This window comes from Salvelinus sp. IW2-2015, linkage group LG22 (assembly GCF_002910315.2).
Source record: "Salvelinus sp. IW2-2015 linkage group LG22, ASM291031v2, whole genome shotgun sequence".
Taxonomy (NCBI): domain Eukaryota; kingdom Metazoa; phylum Chordata; class Actinopteri; order Salmoniformes; family Salmonidae; genus Salvelinus; species Salvelinus sp. IW2-2015.
Genome location: NC_036862.1, coordinates 25,291,230 through 25,306,827, shown reverse-complemented (window position 1 = coordinate 25,306,827; position 15,598 = coordinate 25,291,230). Strand labels below are relative to the sequence as shown.

The following is a 15,598-nucleotide window of genomic DNA, read 5'->3' as shown; positions in this document are numbered from 1 at the left end:
CAGACCTGCTTGGCTGCAGAGAGACAAGCTAGCTGCAATCAGGTCAGTGTGGGACAAGTGGGTGGTCCGCCTTCCCTTGTTTTACAACCCTGGGCCCAACGTTACTGTTGATGAACACCTTATGCCACTTAGGGGCCGCTGCCCCTTCAGGCAGTACATACCGTCTAAACCCGCAAAATATGGAATCAAGATCTGGGCTGCTGTGATGCTGCTTCATCATATGCGTGGAACTTGCAAGTGTATACAGAGAAGCCAGATAGAGGAGCCCCTGAGAAAACCAAGGGATGTGGGTTGTCCTGGACTTGACACAGGGACTCTGAGGCCACAACATCACATGGGATAAATGTTTTACTTCGCACAAGCTGGGACAGGAGCTCCTCAAGAGGAAGCTGACGATGATAGGAACAGAACGAAAAAACAAGCCAGAGCTCCTACCTTAGCTGTTGAATACAGGCCTATCAATTCCTCTAAGTTTGTGTTCACGGCCGACACATTCCTAGTGTCCTACGTGCCAAAGAAAGGCAAAAATGTGGTAGTCATGAGTACGCTGCATAGGGATGGGAGAATCTGTGGCCAGGAACATCAAAAAACAGAAATCATAATGGATTACAATGCCACAAAAGGAGGAGTGGACAATTTAGACAAGTTGGTGACTATTCTACTGTCACGCTGTACGTTACTGGTGGAGAAGTCAGGTGCAGGAGAGCAGAGAGTTGTGAACAGGCGCACACTTTATTAAGGCAGAGGCAAATAAAACAGACAGACGCCACTGCGTCAAAACCTCCAGCCAAAGGTAAAAGTGCTATGCGCGAAACAGTCACAAAAAGGGAGCAAATGTTGTACAATAAACATCCCTCGTGAAAAGCCACGGAATAACGGAAAAACCCAGCCTGGCGCGTACACACGAACATGTAACAAAAACAATTTCACACAAAGACATGGAGGGGAACAGAGGAATAAATTCATGCAGTGTGATTAAGGATTGAAAACCAGGTGTGCAGGGAACAAGATAAAACAAATGGAAAAATGGAGCGGCGATGGCTAGAAAGCCGGCGACGTCGACCGCCGAACGCCGCCCGAACAAGGAGAGGAGCTGACTTCGGCGGAAGTCGTGACATCTACAATGTAGAAAATAGTAAAAAATTAAGAAAAACCATTGAATGATGAGTAGGTGTGTCCAAACGTTTGACTGGTACTGTGTATATATATTTTTTTTTACATTGTTTGCAAACTGATATGTGACACGTATTAATGACAAAATAACAACGAGCCCCCCCCTGCCCTGAATGACGGGTCATCACTGCATACTCACTGCATACTTACTTGAATCCAGGCTGCATCACATCCGGCCATGATTGGGAGTCCCATAGGGCGGGGCACAATTGGCCCAGCGTTGTCCGGGTTTGGCCGGGGTAGGCCGTCATTGTAAATAAGAATTTGTTCTTTGTTCACATCCGGCTATGTTCACATGGATACAGCCATAGCCGGATGTGCTACAGCCTGGATTCAAACCAGGGACTGTAGTGACACCTCTTGCACTGAGATGCAGTGGCTTAGACCGCTACGCCACTCAGGAGCAACAGCAATGAGCAAACAGTGGGTGTATTTGATGAACGCTTATTGAAAATGTATAGATTTCAGCAAACAATGAAAGGCACGGAACTACAGAGGACGAACATAGGTACATGGTAGGCGTTTCATAATTTACATTTTTGAAGTAATGACCTTGGGCAAGTCCATGTAGTAGGAGCTAGATTCCACAAAGCCTGGTCTCTACTCCACACCTTTTGTGGATCATCAGAAACCTCCTTCACCATGGAGAGGCGTTTAGTCCATTACCCTTACATCAACTGTAATTGTCTATCTGCTAGTGCACATGTTGGTAGCCATGCCCTTTCATGTGTTTCCATCCTGATCTGTCATTCACCTTTGAATGATGTCATCCCCAACAGGTAGAGTGTCTTACCAAACAACAGAAGAAAGAGGCGAGAAAGCTGGACAAACACAAAGCCAACCAGCTGCGGCAAAATAAGAAGGACCTGGTAAGATGCTCTTACATTTGACACAATGTCACTTTGGAACCACAGCGGTATAAATCAGGCAAGTTAAAAGTAGTCAGCTTTATGACATTGCAACGAGCAGCACCGCACATATTGAGATGAACGCGATGCAAGACTTTGCAGTCACACAGAGTATATGCTAGAACGTGGTAGCTATGGGACCAAAATAGATGAGAAGTTCAGCATCAATGCACTCTTAGTTGTTTTGGAAATCAGCACGTTATTGCTATTACTTCGTACATTGCTGAGTCTACCTTAAATGCTACGTGTCTGTCCTGTCCAGGTCCTGGCAGAGAAACGTCATCTGGGCAGCAGGGATGGTCCCCCCCACCTGGTGGCTGTGGTGGCCCTCCATGCAGGTGTAGATGCTGAGGCTGTGACCAGGCTGCTGCGGTGTGAGGCTGGCGGGCTGGTGCGTGAGGAGAAGAGTGTGTATGGGGTCAGTGACAGCTTTAGCCTGGTCATGTCCCGCTTCAGAGGTTCACCTTCCTCCACCCAGACACCGGTAGCTCACTGACTTGGCTACAACAATGTGTTTATGTTGTGAAAACTAAAGTTCTATAGATACTGACTATAGTTTATGTAAATGTAATCCATGTCTGGATGTTGTCAGGACCCGGTGCGAGAAACAGTCACTTAATAATTGGCAGAACCCAGAAGATGAGGCAGACACAGCAGTACTAGAGATGGTGGTTTAATAAAAAATGGATATCCTCCAAAATACAACGAAAAATCCACAAAGTGGGAAAAAACAGCAGGGAAAAAACAAACCTCAAAAGACTACTCAAATAATAAACAAGAACAAAACCAGAGAACCTCTGGAAAATCCAACAAGAGAAAAGTCTATATAAAACAAGGCTTGGGCTGGGGCTGGGTGCTAACTTACAAACACTGAGCAAGGAACTYAGGAACACACAGGGTTTAAATACTAACAAGGGAATGACTTACAGGTGCAAACAATAATTGGAGCAAGAAAAACAAAAGGTACAAAAAAGGTGCAAGGGGGACATCTAGTGAACAAAACCTAAACAGTCCTGGCCAAAACCTGACAGATTCCCCCCCCTAGGAACGGCTCCTGACGTTCCTACCAGCCTTCTCAGGGTGGAGGACCCTGAACTGACGAATGAGGTCAGGGTCCAGTATGTCCTTGGCAGGAACCCAGGAGCGCTCCTCGGGACCGTAGCCTTCCCAGTCCACCAGATACTGCCAGGACCGCTGCACCCGGCGGGAATCCAGTATCCGGTGGACGGTATAAGCCGACTGGCCTCCGATGACACGGGGCGGAGGGGGAGGTCTGCCTGCCGGGATAAGGGGAGAAAAAACGACAGGTTTTAATAAGGAAATGTGAAATGTGGGATTGATCTTAAGGGATCTGGGTAAGTGCAGGCGAAAAGTAACGGGATTGACTCTCCTGGCAATCTTAAAGGGWCCGATGAATCTCTGGGACAGCTTYCGAGACTCCACCCMTAGCGGTAAGTRRTTTGTTGAGAGCCATACTCTCTGGCCGGGGTACAGGGTAGGACCGGGACGGCGACGTCTGTTGGCTTGTCGCTGGTACTGCTGTGAGGAACGCAGAAGATTAAGACGGGCCTTCTTCCAKGTAAGCCGACAGCGTCTGATGAACCTCGAGGCTGAAGGCACTCTGACTTCTGCCTCCTGGTCCGGGAACAATAGCGGAGCATAGCCAAACTGACACTCATGCGGAGACATACCAGTGGAGGAGGAGCACAAGGTGTTGTGCGCGTACTCGGCCCAAACAATGAAGGATGACCATGTGGACGGGTTGTTGGAAACCATACATCTGAGGGTGGTTTCCAGCTCCTGATTCATCCTCTCAGTTTGGCCGTTGGACTCCGGATGGTACCCTGAAGATAAACTGGCCGTGGCCCCTATGAGTTGGCAGAAGGCCTTCCAAAACCTTGAGGCGAACTGGGGACCTCTGTCGGAAACCATATCTTGCGGGATACCAAAGACTCGGAACACATGGTTAATCACCAACTCAGCTGTTTCCTTGGCAGAAGGTAATTTGGTCAAGGGAACAAACCTGTCCGCCTTAGAAAACCTGTCGATGATGACTAGGATAGTAGTATTACCATGGGACGGAGGAAGGCCAGTAATAAAGTCCAACGAGATATGGGACCAGGGTCGGTGGGGYATAGATAAAGGGTGAAGGAGTCCTTGAGGGCGGAGGTGAGAAGATTTMCCCTGGCAGCACACGGGACAGGCCTTGACGAAAGTGGCAACGTCTTCTTTTATGGTGGGCCACCAGAACTTACGCTGAATGAACTCCAAGGTGCGACCTACGCCCGGATGACAGGTGAGGCGAGAGGAGTGCCCCCACAGAAGGACTTGGGARCTTGCTGCCTTGGGAACAAACAACCGATTAGCAGGACCTCCTCCAGGACCCGGTTCGATGGCTTGAGCTTGTTTCACGGTATCCTCCACTTGCCACGAGATCGGAGCCACGATCTTAGCGGCCGGAAGGACAGTCATGTCAGTATCTTCTCGAATGGCAGGAGAGTAGATTCGTGACAAGGCGTCCGGTTTGAGATTCTTCGACCCGGGTCTATAGGTGAGGATAAACTGAAATCGGCTGAAGAAAAGAGACCATCGAGCTTGTCTGGAGTTCAACCGCTTCGCCTGCTGGATATACTCCAGATTTTTGTGGTCCGTAAGCACTTGAAACGGTTGAGAAGCCCCCTCGAGCCAGTGTCTCCATTCCTTCAATGCCATCTTAACTGCTAGGAGTTCACGATCCCCCACATCGTAATTCCTCTCGGCCGGGGTAAGCCGGTGAGAGAAGAAAGCGCAAGGATGAAGCTTCTTGTCTTCACCCCTCTGAGACAGGACAGCTCCAACCCCAACCTCTGATGCGTCTACCTCCACCACAAAAGGTTCATCCGCCGTTGGTAGTGTCAGGATGGGAGCAGAGAGGATGCGCTGCTTGAGTCCTTGGAAGGCCGTCTCAGCTTCTCTTCCCCACAGAAACCTTGTGTTGCCACCCTTGGTTACAGCTGAGAGAGGGGCTGCCACCGAGCTYAAGTTCTTGATGAACTTGCGGTAAAAGTTGGTGAAGCCCAGGAAACGCTGAACTTCCTTAACGGACTTGGGGGTGGGCCAATCCGCTACCGCCCCTARCTTCTTGGGGTCCATCTGGACTCGACCGGGTTCCACTATAAATCCCAGGAATTGTACTCGAGAGGAATGGAATTCACACTTTTCCGGCTTAACGTACAAATGGCTGTCTAGGAGGCGTTRGAGCACTTGTCTGACATGCTTGGTGTGTTCTTGAAGGGAGCTCGAAAAGATGAGGATGTCATCCAAGTAAACAAACACGAAAATGTTAAGCATATCCCTAAGCACATRGTTTATGAGCGCTTGGAACACAGCCGGGGCGTTGGTCAGGCCGAAGGGCATCACCAAGTATTCGTAGTGACCAGTAGGCGTGTTGAAAGCGGTCTTCCACTCGTCACCGGGTTTGATCCGCACAAGATGGTATGCGTTCCGCAGGTCAAGCTTAGTGAAGACCACTGCTTCCTGGAGCAGCTCAAAGGCTGTGGCCATAAGGGGTAGCGGGTAGCGGTTACGGACGGTTATGGCATTAAGTCCCCGGTAGTCGATGCAAGGACGTAATCCCCCGTCTTTTTGGCCACAAAGAAAAACCCTGCTCCCGCCGGCGAGGTGGATGGACGCATGAGGCCTGCTGCCAGAGAGTCCTTGATGTAGGTATCCATAGCAGCTCGTTCGGGAGGAGATAGGGAAAAGGTCCGACCCCTGGGGGGCAGGTGCCGGAAACAGGTCGATGGGCAATCGTAAGGTCTATGGGGTTGGTAGTTTGGTGGCCCTCTGTTTGCTAAATACCGGTTTGAGGTCATGGTAACACTCGGGAACTCGGGACAGGTCGATGGATTCTAGAGAGCTCGGGAGGGGAACTCGGGGAACTTGGGAAAGATACAAGTGGCTTGGCACGTAGACCCCACTGCTTGATAGTGCCCACACGACAGTCGATGTGAGGGTTATGGGCTGTGAAGCCAAGGGTATCCAAGGACGAGAGGGAACTCGGAACACGAGGTCAGATGAAAGTTCATCACTTCCTGGTGTTGGGAACTGAAAGTCGCAAGGGGTAGTGACACGAGTGACAAGTCCAGATCCCAAAGGGCTTCCATCCAACGTAGTAACCCTTATGGGGTCACTTAGAGGTTCAGACGGGAACGCCATTCTCCTTGCCCAGGACACCATCCATGAAGTTACCTGCGGCTCCAGAGTCTACCAAGGCTTGAAGGGGGAAGCTCGTGGTTGTCCCAGGGAAGGGTAACTGGAATGAGCAGGCGGGAGTTGGATGGATGGGAGGAGGTTTTAATGTTTCCCGTTAGTCCTCCCAGGCGCTGCACGGGAGAGTGCTTTTCCTGGAGCCCCGGGAAACACGTGGAGAGGAAAATGGCCCGGCTTTGCCGGCAATTAAGACAGCATACGCTCCCTCATCTCGCGGCGGTCTCTCTCAGCCTGGGAGATGCGTCCACCTGCATGGGTTCCGGTGAGTCAGCGAGGAATAAAGGTGGAGACTCGGAGCTGGACGCGATAGGAGCTAGGGTGAGAGATCTACGGTTGAGCCCTTCTCTTCTCAGACGGCTGGTCTATTGCGTGACAGCCAACTTGATCACGGGACTCGAGGTTGGTCCTTGGTGGTTCCCGAGTGGTCCAGTTCATCTTTGGATGGTGTCAGAAAGACCCCTTCAAAAAGCAACGTGTGAAGCGCCTCGTCGTTCAGCCACTCGCTGCTGCCACCGTGTGGAACTGGATGGCATAGTCCGTCACCCGCTCGCGCTCACCGAACCTTGGCGGAGAGTCGAAGGAAGCTGTTTTGGCTGAGTCAGATTCACACAAGGATAACCCTTCACCCCTCTTTCGCATAGGGGCTAGCCGCACTAGCCGGGGGCTAACTGGCTTGAAGTGACTAGGGCAATCGCCCCATTATGAGTACTTTCGTCTTGCAAGAGTTAGAGTAGCTTGGCAGCCAGCGACTATGAGGCATATTGGCCATTTGCTCGAAGCACATTAACCACAGCAGGTTAGTCGTCCAGTTGCTCACAGAGAGCTCTATTCGCCACAGGCAGGGTTCGCTCTGAGACATCACAGGCTATCCAAACTTGCATCCTGAGCTCGCGCCGCCAAAGTGTGCGGCAAGCAGGACGAGTCGATGACGGCATCGATGGTCGAGAGAAGAGAACATTGGGTGAAAAACCCCTTTACAAACACTCGGCTCACGCGAGAACGTTGGGGAGGCGGAGACGAGGTTCAGACAGGGGGTTAACTGCACGGGCAACTTGAATCTGATGAACTGGAGGCACGAAGCGGTTGCAGGAGAACGTTGATCAGCAAATCTGCTTATGGAAGTCCCATCATCTCCGACAGAACGCTTGAAAGATGTCCAGCAGTAAGGCTCTTGCTGAACAGAGCAGTTCGTGACGTTGGACAGGTCCCTCGTGGTGGGACAGGGCATGGGAAAAAAAGTCTGGGTACTGCCGCTGCCTCTGGGTTTCCATATATGGCTCAGTGTTTCTCGTCCCAGGACCCGGTGGCGAGAAACAGTCACTTATAATTGGCAGAACCCAGAAATGAGGCAGACACAGCAGTACTAGAGATGGTGGTTTAATAAAAATGGATATTCCTCCAAAATACAAGAAAAATCCACAAAGTGGTAAAAACAGCAGGGAAAAACAAACCTCAAAAGAACTCCTCAAAATAAACAAGAACAAAACCAGAGAACCTCTGGAAAATCCACAAAGAGAAAATCTTATAAAACAAGGCTTGGCTGGGGCTGGGTGCTAACTACAAACACTGAGCAAGGAACTAAGGAACACACAGGGTTTAAATACTAACAAGGGATGACTTACAGGTGCAAACAATAATTGGAGCAAGAAAAACAAAAGGTACAAAAAAGGTGCAAGGGGGACATCTAGTGAACAAACCAAACAGTCCTGGCCAAAACCTGACAGCTGCGCAAGTTGTTATAGCTTCTGATAGAGATCCATTCAATATATCATTGCTATTTTTTCATTTAGCGCGGACGCTCTTATACAGAGCGACTTAAGGCGTCCGCATGCTTCCCATCGATAGTGTTTGTGATATATTATGATGATCGTTTATGTTAGTTTTGGCCTGGGAGGGGGCAATTTTCTGGGCGGCAAGCCTGAAGTTCGGAGCCGAAGTGGTACGCCCTTCGTCGGTGATTGGTCACATGTAGAGATTCGCTTATAAACTCTGTCATTCAACGAGAGACAACTCACTTTCATGCACATTTTTTAATTGAGAAATACTGCACCAAACACTTAGGTAGACTGTTAAATTGCGCTAACTAAGATCTCTCCAAAAACATCATTTAATTATGAGGGATTTCTTTGAGATATCTTAGATAAACCCCTTCTGACTATTTTGAGGAAGTGGTAATACTTGCTATGGCGTTAAAATGGACAAACCGTAACTAATTGTCATTATATTTAATAATTTTTTAAGCAGAGGTTTTCTCAGGGAGTAATGCGAGCGCACTCGTTTGGTTCGGCTATCCGAGTTTTGGCTAGGGCACCAGCCGAACTGAAGGCATCTGACTCCTTTACAGGAGCAATTAGGGTTAGTACCTGGCTCAAGGGCACATCGACAGATATTCTCACCTAAGTCTGCTTGGGGATTCGAACCACTACCTTTAGGTTACTGGCCTAACGCTCTTAAGCCGCTAGGCTACCTGCCGTCATTCCGATGCTGACGCTAGTACATCCGACACCATAATCTCTGACTCTATTCCCCTCCCTCTCCGACTTCTTCCTAGCCTGACATGCACTCTCTACTGGATTGGTGAAGGTAGCAGAATAGTCTGGGTGTTGTGCTGGACTCTACAGAAGGCTGGCAGTTTGGAGAATCACTGCCTCTCCTGTCTCTTTGCACAGGGGCTACCAGCCGCATTGTGAGCTTAATACAAGCTATCCAAAATAGATGCTAAAAGTGCCCCTTTATTTTTTTGCAACTTGTCCCTCTCCCCTTGCTGATTAGATTAAATGTTTAAGCAAGATGACATAACTGTAGATATTATACTGATTCCTTTATTCCAAATCTCAACTACCCATCCCTTTTTTCTCTGCATCCACTGTCATCTCTATCTATATAACCTTCCACTTCTCTCTCCCCAGGCTCTGGTGTGTCAGGGCTTGTTTCAGACCTGGCAGTGAAGAAGCGGTGTGGACTCATGACGGGTGCTGCCAAGATATACGAATCCGCTTCCCTGGGGCGCGCCTCTTCTCTGGACTCAGACCAGGAGCCACATGACCTCAGAACACCTGGGAACACAGAGGCAGAGGAGGTTTGGGCTTCCGCTCCTCGGCCTCACCTCCTGGCCCCAGCCAGGTCTCCTAACACCCCCAACAGCTCTGAGAAAGGGAGAGAGGAAGCCCCCCCGGGCCTGGGACCCTGCGTGTGTCTGGTATGTCCGAGGCCTGCGCCTCTGCAGGTGGGAACAGGCTGGTGCCACATCTCTGGGTTTTGGAGACTTCCAGCTCAGTCAGATCGAATGCGCCCATAGACCAAGCCTGGGAAGGAAAGCGAGACGTAGGCATGCAGGTTGGGTCAGTTTCTCCTCTCTCTCTCTCTTTCCTAGGCTCAGGGTCCTCTGGGCGGGGAGAGAAATGGGAGGGCATTAGAGGGAACGTATTTAAGTTTCACACAGGATAAAAGATAGGATAGACTGACCTAGCTTCCCGGCACATACAGGTGAAGTCGGAAGTTTAACAATACACCCAGGTTGGAAGTCATTAAAACTAGTTTTTCAAACCACTTCACAAATTTCTTGTTAGCAAACTATAGTTTTGGGCAAGTCGGATAGGACATCTACTTTGTGGCATGAACCCACAAGTCATTTTTTTTCAACAATTGTTTTACAGCAGATTATTTTAACTTATAACTTCATGTACTCACTTTGAATCTCTGATAGGTTAATTGACTCATTTGAGTCCATTGGACAGGTGCTACCGTGGATGTATCTCCTAGCGCCTACCTTCACTCCAGTGCCTGCTTTGCTTTACATCATGGGAAACCATCACACAAGAATCAGCCCAAGACGTCAACTCAATAGACTTCAAAAGTCGGTTCCATCCCTTGGGATGCATTTCCAAACGCCTGAAGGACCATGTTTCCATCTGTACAAACAATAGTAGCAGTATAAACATGGGAACCACGCAGCCGTCATACGCCTCAGGAAGAGACCGTTTCTGTTCTCCAGAGTTAACGACTTTTTGGTGCGAAAAGTCGTAATCCATCCAAAGAAACAACACGCAAAGGACCTTGTGAAAGATGCTTGGAGAAACAGGTACAAAGTATCTATATCTCTAATAACGAGCCCTTATATGGCAATAACCTGAAAGGCCGCTCAAGCAAGGAGAGAAGCTACTGCTCCAAAAACCGCCATAAAAAGTCAAACTACTGTTTGAAACTGCACATGGACAAAGATGTACTTTTTGGAGAAATGTCCTCTGGTCTGATGAAACAAAAATAGAACTGTTGGCCATAATGACCATCGTTATGTTTGTGAGGAAAAAGGGGAGTGCTTGCAAAGTCGAAAGAACACCATCTCCAACCTGTGACAGCAGGCGGGCGGTGGCAGCATCATGTTGTGGCGGGTCTTGCTCAGGAGGGACTGGTGCACTTCACAAACTAGATGGGCATCTATGAGGGCAAAGAAAATGATGTGCCCTATATTATTGACGACACAACATCTTAAGGACACATCAGTCCAGGAAGTTAAACAGCTTGGTCGCAACGATGGGTCTTCCAACGTGGACAATGACCCCAAGCATGTAACTTCCAAAGGTGGAAATGCTTGGCAAAGTCATCTTATTATACGCCTCTCAGCTTAAATCAAATGCTATAGACCTAAAACAAACGGCACAGCACATGCAGGTGTACAAGCAAGTCCAACGTATGGAGTGGCATCACAAAGCCTCTGACGAACTCCCAATCCATCTAGACAGACGCTCTTGGCTCGGCACACACTGAAAAAGGTGGTCCCAGCGTCAGCAACGGAGCCTACAAACCCTGACTCCTTACACCAGCTCTGTCAGCGCAGGAATGGTCCAAATTCACCCACTTATTGGAGGAAAGCTTGTGGAAGGCTACCCGAAACACAGTGAGATCAAGCTTAAACACATCTTAAAGGCAAGCTATCCAAATACTAATCTGAGGTGATGGTAAAACTTCTGACCCCCACTTTAGGGAATGTGTATGAAAGAAAGATAAACTGAAATAAATACTTCTCTCTACATTATTCTGAATTTTTCACATTCTTAAAATAGCTGCCGTGATCTCAACGCCCTAAGACAGGGAATTTTTTTACTGATTACAATGACAGGACAATTGTAGAAAACTAATACAATGTATTTGCTAAGGTGTATGTAAACCCTTCCGACTTCAATTAGACCTATTGCAGCATAGATACGGAGCTGAGCGAGCGTGGGTCAGGGCGGACATGTGGCCCGTCCACGTATACCCCCGAGACAGGGCCAACCGGACCAGGATACAACCCACACCCACTTTGCCAAACACAGCCCCCCACACCACTAAGATGGATATCAACAGACACACCACGTTACTAACCCTCAGACAGGCTGAGTAAGCCCACAAAGATCTCCACGCACTAAGTCCAGCAGGGAGGCACAAACCCGGACAGAAGATCACGTCAGTGAACTCAACTCCACTCAAGTGAGTAGCACAAGCACCCTCAACTGTTTCCAGGACTGGCATGTGAAGAGCACTACTGTAGCCAGTGATCTCTAGCCCCCGTATAGGGTCAAGAGGCAGACGAATCCCAGTGGAGAGAGGAAGCCCAGGCCAGCAGAGACCAAGGGCAGGGACGTGTTCACATCGAGTGTCTTTGCGTTCACCTGTTCGCACCCCTGGGCAGGATATCACTCAATCATAGGATCCTACTGAGAGATGAGTCTTCCTGTAAGAGACTTAAAGGTCGAGACGAAGTCTGCGCTCTCTTCACTATAGATTAGGCAGACATTCCATAAAAAACTGAGATCTTATAGGAAAAGCCTGCTCCAGGCTGTTTGCTTAGAAATTTAGGGACAATAAGAGCCTGCGTCTTGTGGACCTGATAGCCTATGTATACGTGTAGGCTATACAAATCGGAGAGATGGGTCGAGCATAGCTCCATGTATGCTTTGTAGTTACAGTAAACGCTTGAATGGGATCAGCCTTAACAGTGGGAAAGTCAATGTAAGAGTACACTGAGTAATTGATACAATATTTTGGTTGGTTAAGTGAAGTTCTAGCAGCCGTGATTTGCACTACCTAAGCGTTTATTTTTGCGTTGTGTACGCTGCAGTACAAGTAGGCATTGCCAGTAGTCTAATCTAGAGTTGACAAAAGCGATTGAATTAGCTTTTTCTGCATATTTTGCAAAACAGTTTCAGATTTTTGCAATTTTACAAAGATGGTCCACCGCTTATCACGGGCTGGATATCATTACATAGAAATTGACAGTGATTTATATGAATAATTTTAGCAAACTATAGTGAAGGCATTTATCAGTGCTGGCTTCTGCATTTGGTTGGCAGTACATGCTAATGCTCTCTATGTGTTTCAGATGGTTCGGTGTTTGATGAGGTGGCGTCAGTGCGGGTGCTGATGAAGGCAGAACCCAGCTCGCAGGGAGAGTCCTGCAGGCCGAGGGCAGGGGTAGACCCAATGGATGAGAGCAGACCCTGGCCCATTGATACTGAACTGCTGGAGGCTGAAGGGCAGGGAGAGAGGCTGGACAGAAGTTTATAGAGGTCGTTAACGTTGAATTACATGATAGCTTTAATGGTCCGAGTGCTGTTGTTGGCATCCATTGTATGGGGTACTTTGAACTGGTTCATGTCAACACATTGAGTTTTTTTATTATTGTTCTTTGGGTTTACAATGTAATGAACTTTTTAAATAAATGTTCTCCTTCCTCCCCGTCCTTCCCTCAGAGGCCAGAAAGAGGCAAGCGTGCTATGAGGTTGCCTAAGGGGACATCAGACTACCAGGCCACGTGGGCCTTGTGGATGAGGGGATGAGGATGGGCGAGAGGGTGAAGTGAGCACGGACGATGAGGAAGATGAGGACGCGATGAGGACGAATCCATAGATGGAGAGGACCTTAACTCTCAGGTGGTGAGAGAGAAATACAATCCAACAGCCTAGGAAACTGAAAAGCGTCTGCAACAGAAGAATACTTATGTATGTATTTTTTCCAGCACAATACATTAGTTTTCAGTTTTATTGTTACGTTGCCCCAAAAGTACAGTGAAATGCTTTTCTGGCAAGCTCTAAACCGCCATAATGCAGTATTCAAAACAATGTAATAGTAAAATACCATAAGGAAGAGCAAAGCCACTAGAAATAAGAACAGGAGAAAGTACAGAAGCTATATACAGGGTCAGTTCCGTACCAATAATTTACAATGTGCAGGGAACCGGAGTGATACGAGGTAGATAATGTATAGGGGTAGGGTGAGCTAGGCATCAGGATGTATGACAGAGTCGTAGCAGTGTAAATTAAGATTATGTGTGTGTAAGAGTTAGTGTAAATGTGTGGTGCATGTTATGTAGTGTGAAGTGTGTGGAGTCCTGTGAGTGTCATAGAGACGTCGCATAATGAATGTGAAGGTCAACTAGTTGGTGGTAGCCCCTTAATACAGAAAAGAAAGAGTGACAACTGTTACGCTTGACCTCGTCCTGTCCCAGGGCAATTGGTGCACTGCTAAGGTGTTTGGTTTACGTGTTTGTTTACCCTTGCCTGTTTTGGCAATAGTGAAACCCACTAAAGGAAAGTGTAAAGCAGACAGGGGTAGTGTAAGGAGAAGAGGGTGATCCTACAGTCTGAGTTTGATTGTTGAGCCCTGTCTGAGTTGATGTGGGGTGAGTACGGAAGACGTCAGGGAAAGCAGCTCAGACAGGACAGTGAATGGTGGAGAAAAAAAATTGCGGCGCCCGGACGGTGTGTGGTTGGGGGGTGGAACAAAAACAGTGGTATACGTCACCCGTGGTTGGTCTGCAGCGCAGCAACCACTGTTTTGTTTTCTCAGTGTCTGCTCTGGGCTGTAGTGCCAGGGCTGCTCACCGTGGCAACAATAGTGTTTGGAGCAAGGGGTCCCGAGAGAAGCCACCTGGACCTTCTGCTCGCGGACACAACTTCCTGTCTGGACCAAAGGGAGGGACGGCCATTTTTTATAGCAGCCCTGCTTGAAAGAAAGGGGGAAATTCGTCTTTGGAGAAAAGTTCAAGCTCCATTTATTTTCTTTAAATCGTTATTAGAACTGTTTTGATGTTGGGGTTGGACAGGATTTTTAACCATCTTAGGAGATTGTTAACAATGGAGGAACGGGTGTTGGGGATGATCATTGATTATTATTATTATTACACGCTGGACTTTGGTTCTGAAGGTTGTGAATCGACCCATTGCCAGTGTTGGGATTTCCTCTCATGTATCCTCTTGCCCTTACTGTAATGCCACTTTCTGTGAGAACCACTTGTACACTTCTTCTTAACTTCTTGGGCCAACACATTAGGTTTTTTTAAGTAGCTATAATGCATTGGCTTGAACCTCATTAACACCATAGTTCACATTAATACGGTTCTTCGAAAAGTATTCAGACCCTTGAAACTTTTCCACATTTTTTGTTACAGCTTATTCTAAAATGGATTAAATAAATCAAAATACTCAGCACATCTACACACAATACCCATAATGACAAAGTGAAAAAACAGAAATGCCTTAATTTACATAAAGTACTTCAGGCCCTTTGGCTATGAGACTTTGAAATTGAAGCTCAGGTGCCTCCTGTTTCATTTTCATCAATCCTTGATGTTCTGACAACTTGATTGGAGTCCACCTGTGGTCAATTCAATGAATTGGACATGATTTGGAAAGGCACACACCTGTATAAGGGTGTAACTTAAGGTCGCCACAGTTTGACAGTGCATGTCAGAGCAAAACCAGCCCCATGAGGTCGAAGGAATTGTCCCGTAAGAGCTTTCCGCGACAGGAATTGTGGTCAAGGCACAGCTCTGCGGAAGGGTACCAAACATTTCTGGCAAGCATTTGAAGGTCCCAAGAACACAATGGCTTCCATCATTCTTAAATGGAACGAAGTTTGGGAAAACCACAAGCTCTTCCTAGAGCTGTCAGCCTGGCCAAACTGAGATTAAGGTAGCCCCGCCGCACCTCTCTGAGCGGGTTTGGGTAAATCGCGGAAGTACACTTTAATTTGACATGCATTCCTGTTTGTACAACTGGCCTAGGTATCCTTTCCCTTCCAATCGGGGGTCTTGGTCAGGGAGGTGAACCAAGAACCGATTGTCCACTCTGACAGACTCTAGAGTTCCTCTGTTGGAGATGGGAAGAACCTTCCAGAAGGACAACCATCTTTGCAGCACACTCCCCCAATCAGGCCTTTATGGTTAGAGTGACCAGACTGAAGCCACTCCTCAGTAAAAGGCACATGACAAGCCCGCTTGGGGTTTG

At 48.1% G+C, this 15,598-nt stretch overlaps 1 pseudogene; it reads left to right on the top strand.

Annotated features, from left to right (window-relative positions):
* Positions 1-15,598, top strand: part of LOC111982694 (pre-rRNA-processing protein TSR1 homolog) — a 38,835-nt pseudogene that overhangs the window by 2,958 nt on the left and 20,279 nt on the right.